Source organism: Megascapheus bottae, unplaced genomic scaffold (assembly GCF_031878675.1).
Source record: "Megascapheus bottae isolate mThoBot1 unplaced genomic scaffold, mThoBot2.hap1 HAP1_SCAFFOLD_139, whole genome shotgun sequence".
Lineage (NCBI taxonomy): Eukaryota > Metazoa > Chordata > Mammalia > Rodentia > Geomyidae > Megascapheus > Megascapheus bottae.
Genome location: NW_028327705.1, coordinates 38319 through 56498, shown reverse-complemented (window position 1 = coordinate 56498; position 18180 = coordinate 38319). Strand labels below are relative to the sequence as shown.

Genomic DNA, 18180 nt, shown 5'->3' with positions numbered 1-18180 from the left:
AAAGATGAATTTTCCAAAAGTGAAACTAAATTCAATAAAAATGTGTAATCTCAGTCTAATCATAAGAAAATGGTAAAGAAACACAAACTGAGAGTTTTATATTATAAAAGAAGTCTGAATGGGTCTGGGAATTTGGCCTAGTGGTAAGAGTGCTTGCCTAGCATGTAATGAAGACCCGATTCCTTGGTACCACATACTTAGAAGAAAGCTGGAAGTGGTGCTATGGCTCAAGTGGTAGATCTCTAGCCTTGAGATCAGGAGGCTGAGATCTCAGGATAGCAGTTCAATGCCAGCCCAGGCACTGAATATTAGAAGACTCTTATCTCCAATCAATCACTAGAAAATAGGAAGTAGGGCTGTGGCTCCAGGGTAAGATGGTAGCCTTGAGCTGAAGAGCTCAAGGACAGCACCCAGGCCCAGAGTTCAAGTCCCATGACCCACCAAAAAAAATGAAAGTAAGAAAAAGGAAAAAAAAGGTAAAAAGAAACAAACAAAAAATGATGACACAAACCTGCAATCAAGCTATAGAATGTGGCTATAGTAAAACTAATGTTGCTTTTTTGTTGTTTAAATTCATCACCAAATTTCAGGTAGCCATTACATCTGTCTTGAACATCTGCTTGAAAACATTTTTCCCTCATCCTTATTCTTCTCCCTTCTCCTCCATCACAGTTTCTCAACTCTTCCCCCAAACTTCAGGAGCTTGTTCACTCCAGGAGGAATGAGCAGACCTTTACATAAGAATTCCCAGGTCCTGTCTACATCTCTCCTATCTCTTTATACTGGCTGCCATTGTCAACTTTCCAAATTCACATCTCAACTTCCAACTTCAACCTATATTCATGCACTTCTTTTATCAGACGGTAATATCTCTCAAATCAAATTCCACCTTCCCCTCAATTACAAATAAATTATCTCTACAGCCTTCCCCATTACAGTAAGTATCAGACATTGGCTCAGCTGCTGGTAGCATCGAATAGAATCCCACTTTTCATCTCTAAGATTAGCCATCAATAACCCTTGGATTTTTACATTCTGGAAATTGCTCCTGAAGCTGTTATGAGAGTTAACTGAAACACAGGAGCAAAAGTCACATTTGCCTACAAACGTTGACTTTATTCTATTTCATTTCCATGGGATCATCTGCATGGGCCTTTTAATGTTTTCTTCCCTTCCACAATCCAGGCCTCTACGTAGTCCTTGCAAACTATTAAAGCATTTGATCTTCTCTTTATCTCCCTTTGCAAAAATCACTACCTTCTCTCCATGATCAATGCAAACCATGCTCTTTGTTCACTTACATCTCTATTCAAGGCCCTTGGGTACTTTCTACCAGATTTAAGGATTTATGAAACTCCATACCTCCCCCTTCTAAAGAAAATCAAGACTGGTACTGTGCAAAAATGCAGCCTCCGCTTTCTAAATAGATTCCTAGAATTTCCCAAGTCCCCAAGCTTTGTGAAACAATTCCCTGAGGCTATTTTCATTTAGGGGCCTAGTAAAATAGTCCTTGCTGATAATACATTGAAAAGACACTTGCATGTCCTTATTAAGAATATTAATAGGCATCATCCAGATCAGTAACATGTCTGCTACCCATTGTCCAGGCTGTTTATGGTTGTATTCATCATTCAGCAGAGTGCTTGCCTCCACACAGACTTAGCCCTGAGACTGCCAGTTCATTTCAGAAGCTAGAACTGCTGACTCTATAGGTTGCAGTAGCAGCTTTGGAATAACTTTCTGGTAAAGCCAAAAAGGAGAGCTTCCATGTTCATTCTACAGGTAGAGCCCTGTAAAAACAAAAAAACAAAAACAAAAATAACATTAAGGAAGACTGAAATGGTTCGCAAGAGTATAAGCAAAGCATATTAAAAACAATAAAAATGGGACCATCATAAACTCTAACTTGGTAGTATCCAAATTTCCTTCTAGAAAAGCCATACTCAGCACATGGTAAGTAAGCAAATCAACTTCCCACAAGTCAAGAATGTGTCTCCAGAGAAAACCCATGGGAACTAAGCTTTCCTCTATCTGTTTCATTGTCAATAAAAATAGAGTGTACAGTAAGGGTCATTTGGGATTCTTCTTCTAGTAGGTGGATGTGCTGTGAACACAGATTGTAGATTTGGATGTACCACATATGCTTACTTAGCTCTGAACTTATCCAACTGTATATATTAAGTATTGAGTGTTTGTGTGTCATTCTGCCTATAAGTCATTTGAAAATATGTAAAAAAATGAAGTGTACCTAACTAGTCATGTAAAAGGTCTAGGGGCAGGCTCTAGTGTGAAACTGTGGTGAGCCCAACATACTCCATCATATCTGACATGCCAGTAGATCCAGCATATCCCACCCACACAAAAGAAATACCCAGGGTAGACATACCTGGATATAAAGACAGGAAAGAAGGAAAGAGAAGGAAAATCAGTCCATTTTTGAAGGAACAGAAAATAAACTATCCTTTAAAATAAGAATCAGAATACAAACTACAGGGCTGGGAGCATGGCCTAGTGGTAGAATGCTTGCCTAACATGCATGAAGAACAGGGTTCAATGCCTCAGACCAAATACATAGAAAAAGCTGGAAGAGTTGCTAGGGGCTCAAGTGCTAGAGCTCTAAGCCTTGAGAAAGCCCAAGGACAGTGCTCAGTCCCTGAGTACAAGCCCCAGAATTGGCAACAACAACAAAAGAAATACAAATGACATTGCAGATTTCCATTTACAAACATGAGAGCAAAAGCAGAGTTGACCAAACTGTACAATCCTGTATTCTTAAGGGGCATTATTACCAAAATGAAGGAGAAAAAGAGTTTCTGGCAAAAATAAAAATGAGAAAATGACATAGGTCAGAAACTCAATTCTACACAGATAAAGACAAAAACAAACATTTGGGAGGGTACTAAGATTTAAACTCAGAGCTTCCACATTTGCTCAGCTTGCTGCTTAGCTGGTGTTCTTCCACTTGAATCATATCTGCTTTTTTGGGGGACATAGAATCTCACTGTTTTTTCTGCCTGGCCTGACTTTGAACTGCAACCACGGCTCCTAAAGTGCTAAGACTACAAGGGTGAGAAAACAGTGCAGTATATTTTCTGATTCTTATTTGATCAGAGAGGTTAACAGTTTATTCAAAATGATAGCAGTAACATAAAGAGTATTTGTAACTGTGGATGAGCAAAATGAATAACAGCAATGTTATAATAGAAGGGGGTTTTTACTTCTTTTTGTTATGAAATTCCCAACCTACCTCTGGAACAGTGCAGTATCATTTAAAAGTGGCTCAAGTTAGTTACTGACACACTAATCTCTTATTTCCTACAATCTTGGCTTCCATAGGTTTAATTACCCATAGTCAGCCGAAGCCTAAAAGACATTAAACGGGAAATTTCAGAAATAAACCATTCATAAAGTTTTAATTGCATCCCACTCTCAGTAAATGCGATGATACCGATATCATTTTATTCTGTTCCACCTAAGACCTGAATCCTTCTTTGGTCCAATAAAACCATACTCTAGATTTTATATGCCCATTAGTCCTTCAGAAGCCTTCTCAGAGGTCACCTCACTTATGGTAACCTTACTAAACCTGTGTATAAGGTTTAGTGTTATTAACAATTTTAGGCATCTATTGGGTGTATTGGAACATACCTTCTTATGGGTAAAGGTAAACTATGATATTACACATTAAGGTCTATTTTTTAACCTTTACATCCGAGTACTTTCCAAACTAATAGCCTTCTCTCTCAACCCAGAACATTAGAATATAGAAATGAAAAATAATAGAGAAATAAGTACCTAAGATGTAGGATCACTTTAGTGATTGTTTCCTGGGTGACAGTGGAAAAGACAGGCTACAGAAAGCCACTCTTTAGAAAGGCACTGACTCCAGCCATATACTGCCTTCACAGTTAACCAAGCACTTCAATTTCGCACTAGCCTTCCCCCAAATCCACTGGAATGCAGTTTATCTAACTTTATATCTCCCTCACATACTCCCATCAGTCAAATGAAAGCCATAGGCAGACACCTTAAATAACCCCCAATTCCTGTATGCCCCATCCAGAGTCAGGGTAGAATGACTTTAGTCTTTTTTTTTTAGTGCCATGAATTAACAGCATTAATTCCTAGCTATAGTCAACCCTTTGTGCACAAGGCTTCTGTCCTTCACACATACTCGTAAATGTAGCTCTCCTCTGGTGTATCATAATTTTTCCCCTTTCTAGTGGACATTCAAAAGCACAATGTCATTTCTCTCTTATTAAAAAAGAATGCTTGACTCCGACCCCCAAATTCCATTTACTACCAAAGTTCTCTTTATAAAGAAATGAATTTGATGAATTACATTAACTTACTGGTTCAATTTCTCTTGCTCTGTTTTGCTCTGGACACTGTGTGATCAGGTTTTACAATTCTGCCACTCTTATCAGAATCTCTAGAAAGCTCTACATTACCAGACCAATAGATATTCCAGTCTTCATATGCTTAGCCTTCAATTTTTATTTGCACATAATCCTATAAAGGCCTATATAATGCAATTAATTTATATAATATGACTATGCCAATGATTCTTATATTTATAGTTCCAGCTAAGGCTTCCACTTGGACTTCTAGACATCTTCATCCATCCAATCACCACTAAATCTCAACTTGGTTGGCTAAGAGGCAGATCACACATAACAAGAATAAAGCCCCCCCTACTATTTCTACCATCCTAAACTTTCTAGAGCCTTCAATGAAATTAATAGTGATTTCATCTTTCCAAGAGTTTAACCCATAATCATTTTTATCTTTCATTTCCAGATTTAATCTATCAACATCAAGAAAGCCTTCCTTCCCTTACCTACTGAAAACTGACTTTCCATCTTGTTTGTTTGTTTCAAATATATCTACCTCCTTCATAATGCAGGTTCCACAAGGTAGAACATTTTTGTTTCAATTTTCCTTTGCACCATCCCCAAGATATCATCCAGTATATAAAAACTGGAAAAAATTCTAAGAAATGACAAATATTTTCGAATTAATATTTAATCATTTGTTTTCTACTCCTCCATATATAGCCTTCTACTCCTTTAACCTGTCTGATAAAAATTTCTTGGCCTTTTTCTGGAGATTGAAGGCCTCTTTTGCATTGCAAACCATTGAAAGTGGACAGCTTCATACAATCCAATTAGTGACCCCTGATTTTCACAGGAAACCCATCATAGATGGGTTGCAATTCTCCATGAAAAACGTTTACCTTCCGGGAAGCTGCTGCTTTTGATGTGGCATTCCAGGAAGGTGTTAGAACAGCCTGTGTACCTCTGGTGTTTCAGAAACTTCCCAAATTCTTTTGCGTTCAGTGATTATCCCAAATTATTTAAATTGGTTCCCAGTCATCTTTGATGCAACTCTGGAATCTTTTCTGAATGTAAGAAAATCACACAAATAGCACAGAGAGAAGATTACAGAATCAGTACTTCCCAGGGAAATTCTATCAGAACCAAATAGCAGGTGTTTGAGTTGAATTTGAAGCTCCACAGCCACACTTCTATTGTACCTTTACCCACAGCTCATAGATGAGTACATAAAAGTTCACAATAATTGCTCATAAAAAATTCTCCACCCAAATGAGGAGCAAGTAAGGCAATCACCGAAGTTAATGTAATTATACAATCAAAATTTTATTAATATGTCCTCATTTCCATTCCCCAGTTGTCCCATATCATTTTATCACGCTGTATTATTCTCCTTGCTTCTCCTGTTTTGCAAGCAAAGGAAATGTCAAGTTAAGATACATCCATTCAGGGGGACCAAAAATAGCCATTTCTCACTTCCCATGATGCTTTCTGTTGTCATCTGTCATTGAGCCTGCCTCCTGTATGAAGTGTTATTCTTCTGCACTTAGTAGAGTCTTTTTCTGCCAGAGGCCTCAGAAAACTAGGTTCCAACACACACACACACACACACACACACACACACACACACACACACACACTCCTTAAATACAAAGATATTTTCAGTAAGTGTTCTAGTATGTAGATGTGGGATTCCCTCAGAGAGGTCTGAGGAGTCATAGGTATGGAACACTCTAGTAACTATTTCCCTTTGACCAAGGCCAATGTCACCACCTGTGTGACATATGTCACACTAGAGCTGCATACTAGTAAATTTTCAGCCCCTTTCCAGGAATGCTGTAGGGAAGAAATCGTTTTGAATTTGAGTTACACATTAACAGATTTTCACTAAATATAAAATCTTAAGTAGTTTTATCATCCCTATTTAAATTTCTGAATAGGCATAATTTGGTCACTGAATTTCCTATAATAAAAGAAAATGCACAGTATGCTCAGTGGAATAAGACAGATGAAAACGAATGAACACTGTATGATATCACTTGTACATGAAATTCAATAAAGTTAATTTCATAGAAACTGAGTAGAATGGTGGAACTACCATGGTGGTACTACCAGAGAAAGTGAGATATTGATCATGGGTAAAAAGTTTTAGTAGGGGGGCTGGGAGTTTGGTCTAGTGGTAGAGTGCTTGCCTAGTATGCACAAAGACCTGGGTTGTAGAAAAAAGCTGGAAATGTTGCTGAGACTCAAGTGGTAGAGCTGTGATCTTGAGAAAGCCCAAGGATAGGGCTCAGGCCCTGAGATCAAGCCCAGGACTGACAAAAAAAAGTTTTAGTAGGACTTGAAGAACAAGCTACGATATGAGCTATTGAAGTACTCTGTGACCACAATTAATAATACTGTACAATTCAAAATTGCCCAAAGAATTGATTTTTAACATTTTCTTCACAAAAATGGTGAGTTAGAAAGGTGATGGATATATCAGTTACCTCTATTGAATATTTCCATACTGTATAGACAAATCAAATATTATGTTGTACTCTATAAATTTGCATAAGTAATGCCAATAGGAAGGAAGGAGGGAAGAAAGGAAGGAAAGAAGGAAGGAAGGAAGGAAGGGGGAAGGAAGGAAGGAAAGAAGGAAAGAAGGAAGGAAAGAAGGAGGAAAGAGAGAGGGAGCATTTCTAGAATGTACATAGCTGATCCAAGAAACAATCTCTTTTCCAAATGTCTGAAATTCTCCACTCTACTAAAGCTTTCCTTCCATGCTATCCATGCTGTACACTCCAAGCTTTGTTATCACTACTAGTAACTACTTTACCACCGAGCAATCTCCAATACATGGATCCTCTTTATCGAGCCTCCACCTGCTGTCGTTCCCGCATACTGTTTATGATATTGCCCCCCTGCCATTCAATGATGTGATTGGGACCAGGAATCCTTCCTGTGACTTCCCTCAAGTCTTCCCTTCCCTTCTTGCCAAGCTGGGAGCCAATTGCAGAACATACTAACCTAAAAGTTTCATAAACACCCTCCCTCTTTTCATTGTCCTCTTGGCGAAAAACACTACATGTATCTTCTGCTGTCACTAAACTAAACTAGATGCCAGTAAGCTATAATTTTGGACCAAATACAGACCACTGCCAGGTTTTATAAATGAAGTTTTATTGGAATAAAACAACATTCATTCATTTCTGTATTATCTATTTCATGCAATAATGGCTGTGTTAAATACTGGGACCAAAACTGTGGCCCACAAAGTTAAAAGTACTTTATGTGCGTACTGAATACATTTGTGAAACTCTGAGTTAAATTATTCCTTAAATCCAGATTTGCCAACCATTCTTAGCTTTGATTTATAAACTCAAGACTCTAATCAACACCCAACTCTCTAGCTCACATCTGTATTCCTGACTACTTAGGAAGCTTAGATCTAAGGATCCAAGTTTGATGTCAGCCTAGATAATCATGACTATCATGCCTCAGTTTCTTAACTCTAATTAATCAGCAAAATTTGGAACTAAAGACATGGCTCAAGGATAGAATGCCAGCCAGGAATAAAACAGAAAACCAAGCATATGAGGGCCTGAGTTCAAGCTCCAGTAATGACAAATATGTTCGGATGCATATTCAGGCATGTATAACACTGACACACGGACAGACAGGCAGACACACACACACACACACACACACACACACACACACAGAGATAGAGACAGAGAGACAGACAGATAGAGACAGAGAGACAGAGACAGAGAAAAAGGTAAATCAGAGGTCTTAAAGCCAAAGCATGGGAATGCCTTTTGGAATTTCTCTCCTTGCACTCTCCCTATTTACCTTTGCTAAGCTGTGTTTCAGTATTTCATTATGTTCTGTTTTGTATTCTGTATTCATTTGAGACCAAGCCTTGCCATGTAGCCCAGACTGGCCTTCAATTCACCATGTTGTCTAGGCATGCCTTAAGTTCTCTGTCTTCCTGACTCAGATTCCTGAGAGTAGAAGTATATATTACCATACTTCACTTTTGCTGATTTTTTCCCCTATAAACGGTCACAGCAATGTTCTCATCTCATTTGCCCATTGAGTGTGATTTTAACAAGTCTTCCACAACAACTAATATCTAGATGCCCTCTCTTTGTATGAGAACATGCATGTATGGACTTCACAAGTAGAATGTGACCACAGTGGTGCTTCCTGAAGCAAGTCATGAAAGAAATTACAGGTGTCCTTGGTTCTCTCATTCTCAGAGCCCAGCTGCCAAGCTGTTAGGAAATCTAAGCAACCCGTGGAGTGTCTCACAGAAAGCTGCCTATATAGAAAAGGAACAGAACCCCTGGCTTTCTACCCAGCCAAGCTCCCAGCCAATAGCCAAGAGTATCTTACCATCTGTACATCTCAGAAGTAGAATATCCATGCTAGGTACCAGTGGCTTACCCTTAACGACTCAGAGAACTGTGGTTCAAAGCCAACCTAAGCAGAAAAGTCCATGAGACTCTTATCCCCAATTAAACATCAAAAATGGCAGAAATGGACTGTTACTCAAGCAGTAGAATGATAGCCTTGAGCAAAAACGCTCAAGCATAGTGCCCATACCCTGAGTTCAAGTCCCAAGACCTGTACACAAAAATAAATGAAGTAGAAAAGCCAGTTCTGCTCCAGTTTGCCCATTACACAAACTACAAATTTTTGACGTATAAAATTACAGCTATTTTGGATTTCAGTTTTTTAAGATTAGAAGATTGGGTATATACAAAATGGTAAGACCCAACATAATTCACAAGATTCATTACATTTGATGTGCACCTTATACAGATAATCTGAAAATAATTTTATATAGTATTTGACTGGGTCTGCAATTTGACTATGACTCACCAATTGGGTGTGGAATTTTCCACTTGCAGTCATGTCAGCATTCAATATGTTTCAGATTTTGGAGTGTTTCTGAGTTCAGGTTTGGTGGCTGTTCATCCTGCACCGTTCTGAGTGACTATGGGGGAGGGAAAGGGCGCTCATTTGTTACACATGGCACAAAACAAACCAAAACAGCAGCCATCTGGTCTTTTCCTCTCCAGGCCTAGCTTTCTTATCATACAGACGAGGTGGTGCGTCCTTTGACTCCTCTCTCAATCATCATGGGACAGTTCTGGCCTCTCACCTCACTCAGAGTCAATATGCTATTTGTCTTTCAGCTTCTGAACTAAGCACCACTACTAGGTCATTTCTGTTCCTGACATGTATTATTTTAGGCCCACACCCAGCTTCATGACCTCCTTGGGAAGCCAAGTGTGGGAAGCCATACTCTCATAGGCCCATACCTAAAGTGGTGGGTTGTCTAGTTTCAGATGCACTTAAGATTGATGCTGTTGAAAGCATAGGCTGAGAAGGAAAGGACAGGTCTCCAAAATTTGATAGTTTCTCTGTATGAATTATTAGTGCCAAGACAAACTGTGACACAGTCAGTCATCAGTAATGGGTGACGGGTTGGCAGCACAGCATACATAGAATCCAATGTGAGTCAGAGCAGGGTTGTAAGCAAGGCAGTAAGTAAATGCTTGAGAAAAACTCATCAAAACAACAACATTCTACTAGTAATCGGTCCTTGAAAGAGGGTCTTGAGTGTCAATCACTATCTCTGGCAGTAATTGCTGAGGTCATTCTCTTGGTAACTTGTCATATTTAGGAACTCAATCAAATAGATTGCTGTAGTAAAGCAAATTATGTCTTAGTCACCACATCTTCTTTAACACATGCACAAATGTCCCCCATGTCTCTTTATGTCTCTCTTATTCCTGTCTCTCTGTCTCTGTCTCTCTCTGAAATGTGCATACATGGATATTTACACATGCATGTGTGTGTGTGTGTGTGTGTGTGTGTGTGTGTGTGTGTGCTTGTATGTGTGAGAAAGCAGATCCTATGTCACCACCTGGCTGAGCCAAATATAAGAAAGACAGTTCATACTGATCTTCCACCTCCAAATTATGGAGACAATTGGACAATGTGTAATGCAGATTTTACCATTTATCAGCTATGTGACCTTTGGTTAGTCACTAAATCCTTCTGAGCATCTGTGTCTTAATTTACAAATGAGACTTATATTAGACAGAGTATGACAAGACTGTATGGTGTGTGTGTGTGTGTGTGTGTGTGTGTGTGTGTGTGTGCTCACACATGAGTGCATGCAGGTCCTTGGGCTTGAACTTAAAGTCTGGTGCTATCCATGAACTTTTTTTGCTCAAGGCTAATGTTCTACCACTTGAGCCACAACTTCATTCCCAGCTCTTTGTTTAGAGATGAGAGTCTCATGGATTTTTCTACCAGAGCTGGCTTTGAACCATTTTTCAGTCTCTTGAGTAGCTAGATTATAGGCCTAAACCACTGGCACCCAGATGAACTTATTTTTGTTTTTATGACTAAATAAAATCACAAGGAAAGTATCAAGTATTTCTAGTGAATGGTTCATACATGTTGAATTTCCTTCCTCTGCTGGACAAAACAGCCTGGTCTAGGACTGCTGTACTAAGCCATTTGTCCCCACATTTTATTTAAAGTTTAACCTAGCATATCCTAACTTTCAGGTTTAATCTAATTAGTCACTTCTAGTCTGTAGCTTTAGGAGTCCTGACACCATGCTAAAAACACTCATCAGAAATTTTCTCCCTTACTTTGGCCATTAGTTGCTTTCTCATTTTATCACCAACAAAATCACATTTTCTTCCTTAGCCCTGTCGAAAGCAACAAGCTTACCACTGAGATGCTTGGACTACATCCTGCAAAGCAATCCTGCCCCAGAGCCAGGGCCTGATTTAACATGGTGCCAGTGGCTCTCTTAATGAAAGGCAGGTGGCAAGGCCTTCAGAGATTCTGTCACAGTGGGAGCACAGCAGGAAACAGATTGGGTTAATCCTCTATGTGCCTCCTGATTTGCCAAGCTTTCAAGCATAGCAAAACTGAAAATAGCCTGCTTTCTCACATTTTCACATAGGCATTCCCTTCTAAATCATCTCTACCCCCCCACCGAATGCCTCATCTTTAGGGATATATATTGTTAGCTAAGACAGGAAGTATTCTGGGAAAAACCTTCCCTGTGTTATGAATTCTGATAAATTCTACAGGTTTGAACAGGCTATCCCACTATAGGTTATCTTTGTATCTTTGTACACAAAGGACAACTCTGTCTTAAAGAAAGTGCCACAGAGGAAATGAACATGGGGGTAAAAACTCAACAAGGAAACCATCTTACCAAAGAAGCCCCAATGTGGTAGTTCACAACTTTAACCCCAGCTACACTGGCTGGCAGAGATAAGCAAACCACAGTCTAGGATAGCTCTGAGAAAAAACTGCATGACATTATCTGAAAAATAATACAAAAAGGCACCAAGGACATAGCCTTGATGGAAGAAACACCTGACTAGCAAGCAAGAGTGCTGAGTTCAAACCTCAGTACTACAAAAGCAGAAAAAGAAAGAGAAGGGGGAAGGGAAAAAGGGAAGGAAGGAGGAAAAAGTGAAAAAGGGAGGAAGGGTTACAGTAAACCAGAATAGAACTATGCTTTGTATATGGCATTATTCAGGACTCAAGAAGCTTCTTTATGAAGAAGCTCATTAACTCAGCCTTAGACAGGAATGGGATGCAAAGATCAGCCCTGATGGAACCCTGCTCTTATGGAATCCTTCACCAAGGAGGTTAAAATAGGACAAGTGCCAGGATCATCAGGACAAGTTTGGAAAGTCCCCTCTGGAAGACTTTTCCACCACTGCTCTCCCAGCTGAGTTTGGTTCTGCTTCTGACAGCCATCATTCAGAAAAAGTCCCAGGTCTGCCTGTCCACAGCCAATCATCTGTATCGAGGGTTGCTCAGTTCCAACTCAGATCCAACACTCATGGGAGTCCCATACTCAGGTTTCCTGGAGTCCCTGCAAAAGCCCAGAGAAGCAGCTGGTGTTAGAGGAGGAGGGATCTTGGACTTAATTATCTTGGGACTTTGTGGAAGTCCTGCTCTGGGCTGGCATCCTCCTATTCCAGCTCTGTTCACAGGAAGAAGGCTGGCAGTGATCCCTAGTTCCGGTTCCAGTCTTACCCATCCTTGCTTACTTGTCACACATAGTCTGGGTGGACCCCTTTTTTCTTGGTGCTCACCTAAGGCTTCCATTCTGCAAATTTGGGTCTTTTTCTGATTAAAGAAATTAAAAGGTGGAGAGTGCGGAGGTAACGGACTGCGGCCTGCTTCCCTGGGGCCCTCGGGGCCTGGCGACCCCAGGCCAGAGGCTGAGAGTAGGGCCCAGGGGCCTGGTCCGAACCCAGCCCTCGTCCCGCAGGCCCAGGGGCACTCGCAGCAGCGTGCTCTCCGCATCCCCGCGCCCCCCTCCCCACCCCCGCCCCGCGATGACTTGAAGGCGGCGGTGGCCTCTTGGAGCTAGCCCGGGCTCCATCTTGCCAGGCCCAGACGCAGGCTTCGCCTGGCTGCTGAGGACGCGGCACCCTTGAGTGGTGGTGGACGGGCATGGCGCAGCAAAGCCAGAAGAATGGCGGAGGCTTTAAGCTCACCAGCATTCCAGGCCGCATAGCCCGCCGGTCCAGGGCCTGGGGTGACCTCCCTGCCCTGCCACCAGGACCGACGAAGACCCTAACAGTCCTGGAAGGTGAGCAGAGCCCCAGAGGCCGGCAGGTGCAATGGTTGGCGGCTCGGCAGTTGGGCTGGTGCCAGCGGAGAAATGGTGGTGATGACCACGGGTGCCCACGGAAGCCCGCGAAGACTTACTGGCTGATTCTAGGCCTGTGTATATAATATGAAAAAGCTGCTCTCAACCTCCCCCAACCTTCAAAAGACGACTTTTAGTCCTTCTGGACTTTGCAGACGTGAAGAGGTTGCCGATGTATGATACAGTAGAGGTAGAAAGTCACCCTTGTTGTCAGGGCCTATTTTCTGTTTTGTGGATGGAGGACGTGGAACAGAAGAGAAGAAGAGGCTATCGACGAATACGATCCAGTGACAGTCACGGATCTGTGTGCATCTCATTCCCCTCACTGTATATAGAGTTGACTGTGCTTAAGTATCTTTTATGTTCTGAAGTGCCTGATGTATTTTTAAAGTAGGAGTAGGGGAATAACACATTGTGTAAATGTCTGTCTTATAAGCCTTGTGAAATGCATGGGGTGGGGGAAGGAGGGGACAGTCCAACGCTTGAGTTGCAGGCATGGTGCTTTGTAGGCCCTGGTTCCCAGGAGAAAGAAATGTAAAGAGGGCCACACCAGTGCTTACAGTGAAGAGTAACATTGTCCCATTTTGTTCTACTTTCTTGTGTATATAGTGTATATAAAGGACAAAGAGGTCCTAAAGTACATCTAGGCTTTCTAGATGTTAAAGAGGTTGCCAGTGTATGACAAAAATAGTTAGTAGACTTTGTATGTTTTGTGTTAAAAATCTCTAAAAAAGGTCTTCTGAAAATTTGAGCATTCTAGCATACTGGGTAGGTGGACAAAGGTTCTAGAATGCTCATATTTTGAAGACACTTTTCAGATTATAATTTGTTACATATGTGCAGTCAGTGAAGACTGCTATGTATATAGTGGATGAACTGAGTCCTTACTTGAAAACAGCTAGTCTGTCTAGATGTTTAGAAGTGCCCAATGTATGTTAAATGTAGAGATAGTAAAATAATCACTTTTTAGATATCTTTTTGCTAACATTCACATGAAACACTTGTCTTTAAGGAATGGAATGGGGAAACCACCACTGTGAGCAGAATGGCATGTACTGCCTGTACTCATTCATTGGTTTGGAGGAGGTGGAAGGGAGCAATTGTGAAAGGTCATATGCTAGTGTGTTCATACCTGGACATCCTCAGGTGCCATTTTTCTATAGTGTGCATTTTGTTTTGCTGTGTATATAGTGTATATATAATGGACAAATAAAGTCCAAATTTTGCAGCATCTAGTCTCTAGATGTTAAAGAGGTTGCCAGTGTATGACAAAGTAGTAAAATTAGCACATTTTGTGTACTTTGTGTTGCAGTGTCATAGGAAGCTTTCTCTCTACAAATGACATTTAGATATGAATTTAACTATCTCTAAGCATTACATATACCTGTACTTGTCCACTGGAAAGAAGGAATTGAGGGAATGGCCATATTTAGAAGATACCTCGGACCATAACCACTGCTGCATGTGCAATTGTATTTACCAGTGCTGTGAGCACAGCATGCAAGTTCGCAAATGAAATAGCCAGTTCTAAGGTATTTAGAAGTGCTTGGTGTACTTAAAAAGTAGAAGTAGAATAATACTGTAAATAGCTTTGGAAAGTTTGGGAAAATACTGTCTGTTTGGAAATGGAGTTGCTAAACCACCTCTGTGAACAGTGTACTGTCTGTTCACTGGGTTGAAGAAAGTGGCAGAAAAACTGCTGCAAAAGTTGTGTGTGTGTGTGTGTGTGTGTATGTGTGTGTGTGTGTGTTTGCATGTGTGTGTGTGTGAGAGAGAGAGAGAGGGGAGACATTCAGCTTATCCTTTCCCTTGTATGTTACGTACATTTTAAGTTTGCTGTATTGTATATAATGTGTATAGACTGGACAAATGAGTCCTAATTTTATAATATCAAGTCTCTAGATATTAAAGAGGTTGCCAGTGTATGACAAAAGTAGAGTTAGTAAACTTAACACATGTGTATGCATTGTGTTAAAATTCATAGAAAGGCTGTCTTCTGAGAAAGACTTCAGAAGCAAAATTGTAACATCTGTGACTACGTACCTGTATCAAGTGTGATACTAGAGAGGAGTTGGAAGAAATGAAAGGTTCTAGGCTAGAATGCTCCTGAATGCTCTTGCTTAGAAGATACTTTCAGACAGAATCATTGTTACATGTGTATGGTTTATTCAACACTACTGTGTATATAGTGGACAATTAAGTCCTTATTTGAAACATCTGGTCTCTCTAGATGTTTAGAAGTGCACAAAGTATGTTAAAAGTAGAGGTAGTAAATAATTCATTTTGTAGATATAGTTTTACTAAAATTCATAATGAAATTTTGTCTTTTGGAAATGGAATGATAAAATCACTCCTGAGCAGTACATAAGGTGCTTGCACTGCTCAGGGAGGGAGGAGACGTGCTGAGGTCTTTCAACCAGTGGGTTTATGGTGAAGCAAGATTGACCATTGTCTCTTGTGTCTATGCATTTTAATTTTGTTCTGTATATAGTGTATATAAAGGACAGGTGAGTCCTAATTTACAATATCTAGTCTTGCTAGACGTTAAATAGGTTGCCAGTGACAAAAGTAGAGTTAGTAAACTAACACATTGAGTATATTTTAAAGTTTAAAGACGTTAAACATTGACGTGAAATTATTAAAGATCCCCTTGAAACTTAAAAAAAAAGAAATTAAAAGGTACCATGCAGTTATTTTTTAAATGAAAAATCACAATTAAAATAAAAATTGCCACCTTATTCCTCCCCCAAAATAATGCATCCCTTGGGTAAAGTTGAATGTGTATTTTACACCTCGAAAGGGAGATTTTGGAAATGTAAGAGACAGAATATACCGGATTCTAAATCAAGAAACTCTGAGAAGGATGATAATTCTCACAATTCTGCATTTGGAACAGGCTCTAGTAAGAATGAAAGGCCTAGTACGCAATTAAACAATTGTGTGGGCAGGAAAGAGCAGTACAGAGTCCAAATGCCTCATCCATGGCATTCAAACTCCTCTCTGTATTACAGTTGTCAGATCCCCCAAACTGAGATGTGACATTTATGCCCATGTGTTTACAGTGATGACTGAGCAAGATAATACACTTAAAGTGGCCCCTAGTAAAAGCCCAGTGGATTGGGGCTATTATCCTCTTTTGTACCAGATCTATTCTAGGTACCAAAGACAAAAGAATGAGGCTTAGTCTCTGCTTTCAAGCAATTCTCTGTCATTTGAAATAACTAAAATGCTATGGGTATTGATCAGTACAAACTAAGTTGTCTCAAAAGATCCCAGCAATCCAACTGGAGTAAGTTAATAATTTTGTCCATCAAATAACAAATTATCAAAAGGAAACAAGGTCTGCCCATTGAGGGATAATTATTCCAAACTATAAAATTAAACATTGAGGTGATGAAAAGGAAGTACAGGAGAAGTTGGGTACAGTAGTTTATGCCTGTAATCCTAATTACCCAGAAGGCTGAGATCCAAGGATGGGGTTCAAAGCTGTCCCTGACAGAAAAGTCAATGAAAAATATTATCTACGATTACCTGCCATAAAAGCCCAAAGAGAAGATGTGGCTCAGGTCGTAGAGTATCAGTGTTGGTGGTAAAGATAACAGTGCTTGTCCAGGCCCTGAATTTAAACCCCAGTAGTAACACAAAAACAAACACAAAAACTTGAAGTACCAGATGAATCTTGACAACTGCAGCGACCCACAGTAAGCTCATTCTTGATTGTTCTGAGATTGAGGAAGTACAAAGAATCAATAAACTAAGAGTCAATAGAAGTGAGTAAAGAAAAATGGACTCTCCTAACTTTGCTTCTTCAATGGCTTGATATTTGGACTAAAAGGAATGATATAGAATTATCATGAAGGAATGAGGGCCTTAAAAAGCATTACAATAATCTAAAAGCACCTATGATCCCATAGTGTTTTTAAGTCTGTTGACTAAGACTTTAGAGCTAAAGGAATAAAGAGGGCTTTCAAATGAAAGAGGCAAACTTCCCTACTTAAGGATAACGAAATAATATGAAGAGGAAGATTTCTAGCACACTGAAAGTGGACAAATGCAGTAGCAATTTCAAAGGAGCAGAATTCTGCAAACTAGAGACAGAGGCTTGGCTAAGGTGGTATACTAGAATAAGAAAAAAATTGTATAGAAGAATCTAGAAGTAATGGATGAATTTCTAGTCAATATTAACATACCCGTACTGACCCAAGAAGACCTAATGCAACAAAACAGACATATTTCAAGCAGTGAAATAGAAATGGCAATAAGAGACCTCGCACCCAAGAAAAGCCCGGGGCCAGATGGATTAACAATTGAATTTTATATGGTCTTCAAAGCAGAGCTTACACCAATTCTCCTCAAGCTCTTCACGAAATTGAAAATGAAGGCTCTTTGCCAAACTCATTCTACAAAGCCACTATAACCCTCATCCCAAAACTAGACAGAGATTCATCAAAGAAAGAGAACTATAGATCCATTTCTTTGATGAATATTGATGCAAAACTTCTCAACAAAATACTGGCCAACCATCTTCAGCAACTCATCAAAAAATTATACAATATGATCAAATAGGATTCATCACAGGAATGCAAAGCTGGTTCAACATACGCAAATCAATTAATACAATTCAAAACATCAATAGGAGCAAGGACAAAAATCACATGATTGTCACAATAGATGCAGAAAGGGCATTAGACGAGATCCAACACCCCATTTACACTAAAAGCTCTGGAGAAACAAAGAATCCATGGAATATTTCTCAGTATAATAAAAGCAAAACCTTGATACAAAAGGCCATACAGTATGACAATAAATGAAGGGACCTCTAGGAAATAGAAACAAAAGCCATATAATGAGTAATTGGTGTCCTTAATATACTATGTTATCTCTCATCTCTTTTGCTGTCCCTTGGTTATCTCATATTGTTACAGTATTTCACCTTGTTATCTGATATATTGGAAATATGTGTATTTGGTTATTTGAAATTGGATAGGGAAGGGGGTAAAACAAGATGAGGGGTGGGGGTAGGGGAGGGAAATGGGGACCAACACACGAGAAAGGGTATCAATGTATGTGAAGAAATGCACCTTCTATCTGGTGAATATAATGTAACCCTTTTATTAATTACAATAAAATATATGAAAAAAGAAAAAT

The 18180-nt window shown here is 39.8% G+C and overlaps 1 long non-coding RNA gene across 1 annotated transcript; it reads right to left on the bottom strand.

Moving 5' to 3' along the window:
- Positions 1-5320: 5320 nt before the first annotated feature.
- LOC150039474 (uncharacterized) lies at positions 5321-12109 on the bottom strand. Its single transcript, XR_016534360.1, has 3 exons — positions 11575-12109; positions 9207-9321; positions 5321-5401 (listed from the first exon to the last, which is right to left on the bottom strand). It is a non-coding gene; the product is annotated as an uncharacterized LOC150039474 (long non-coding RNA).
- Positions 12110-18180: the final 6071 nt, after the last annotated feature.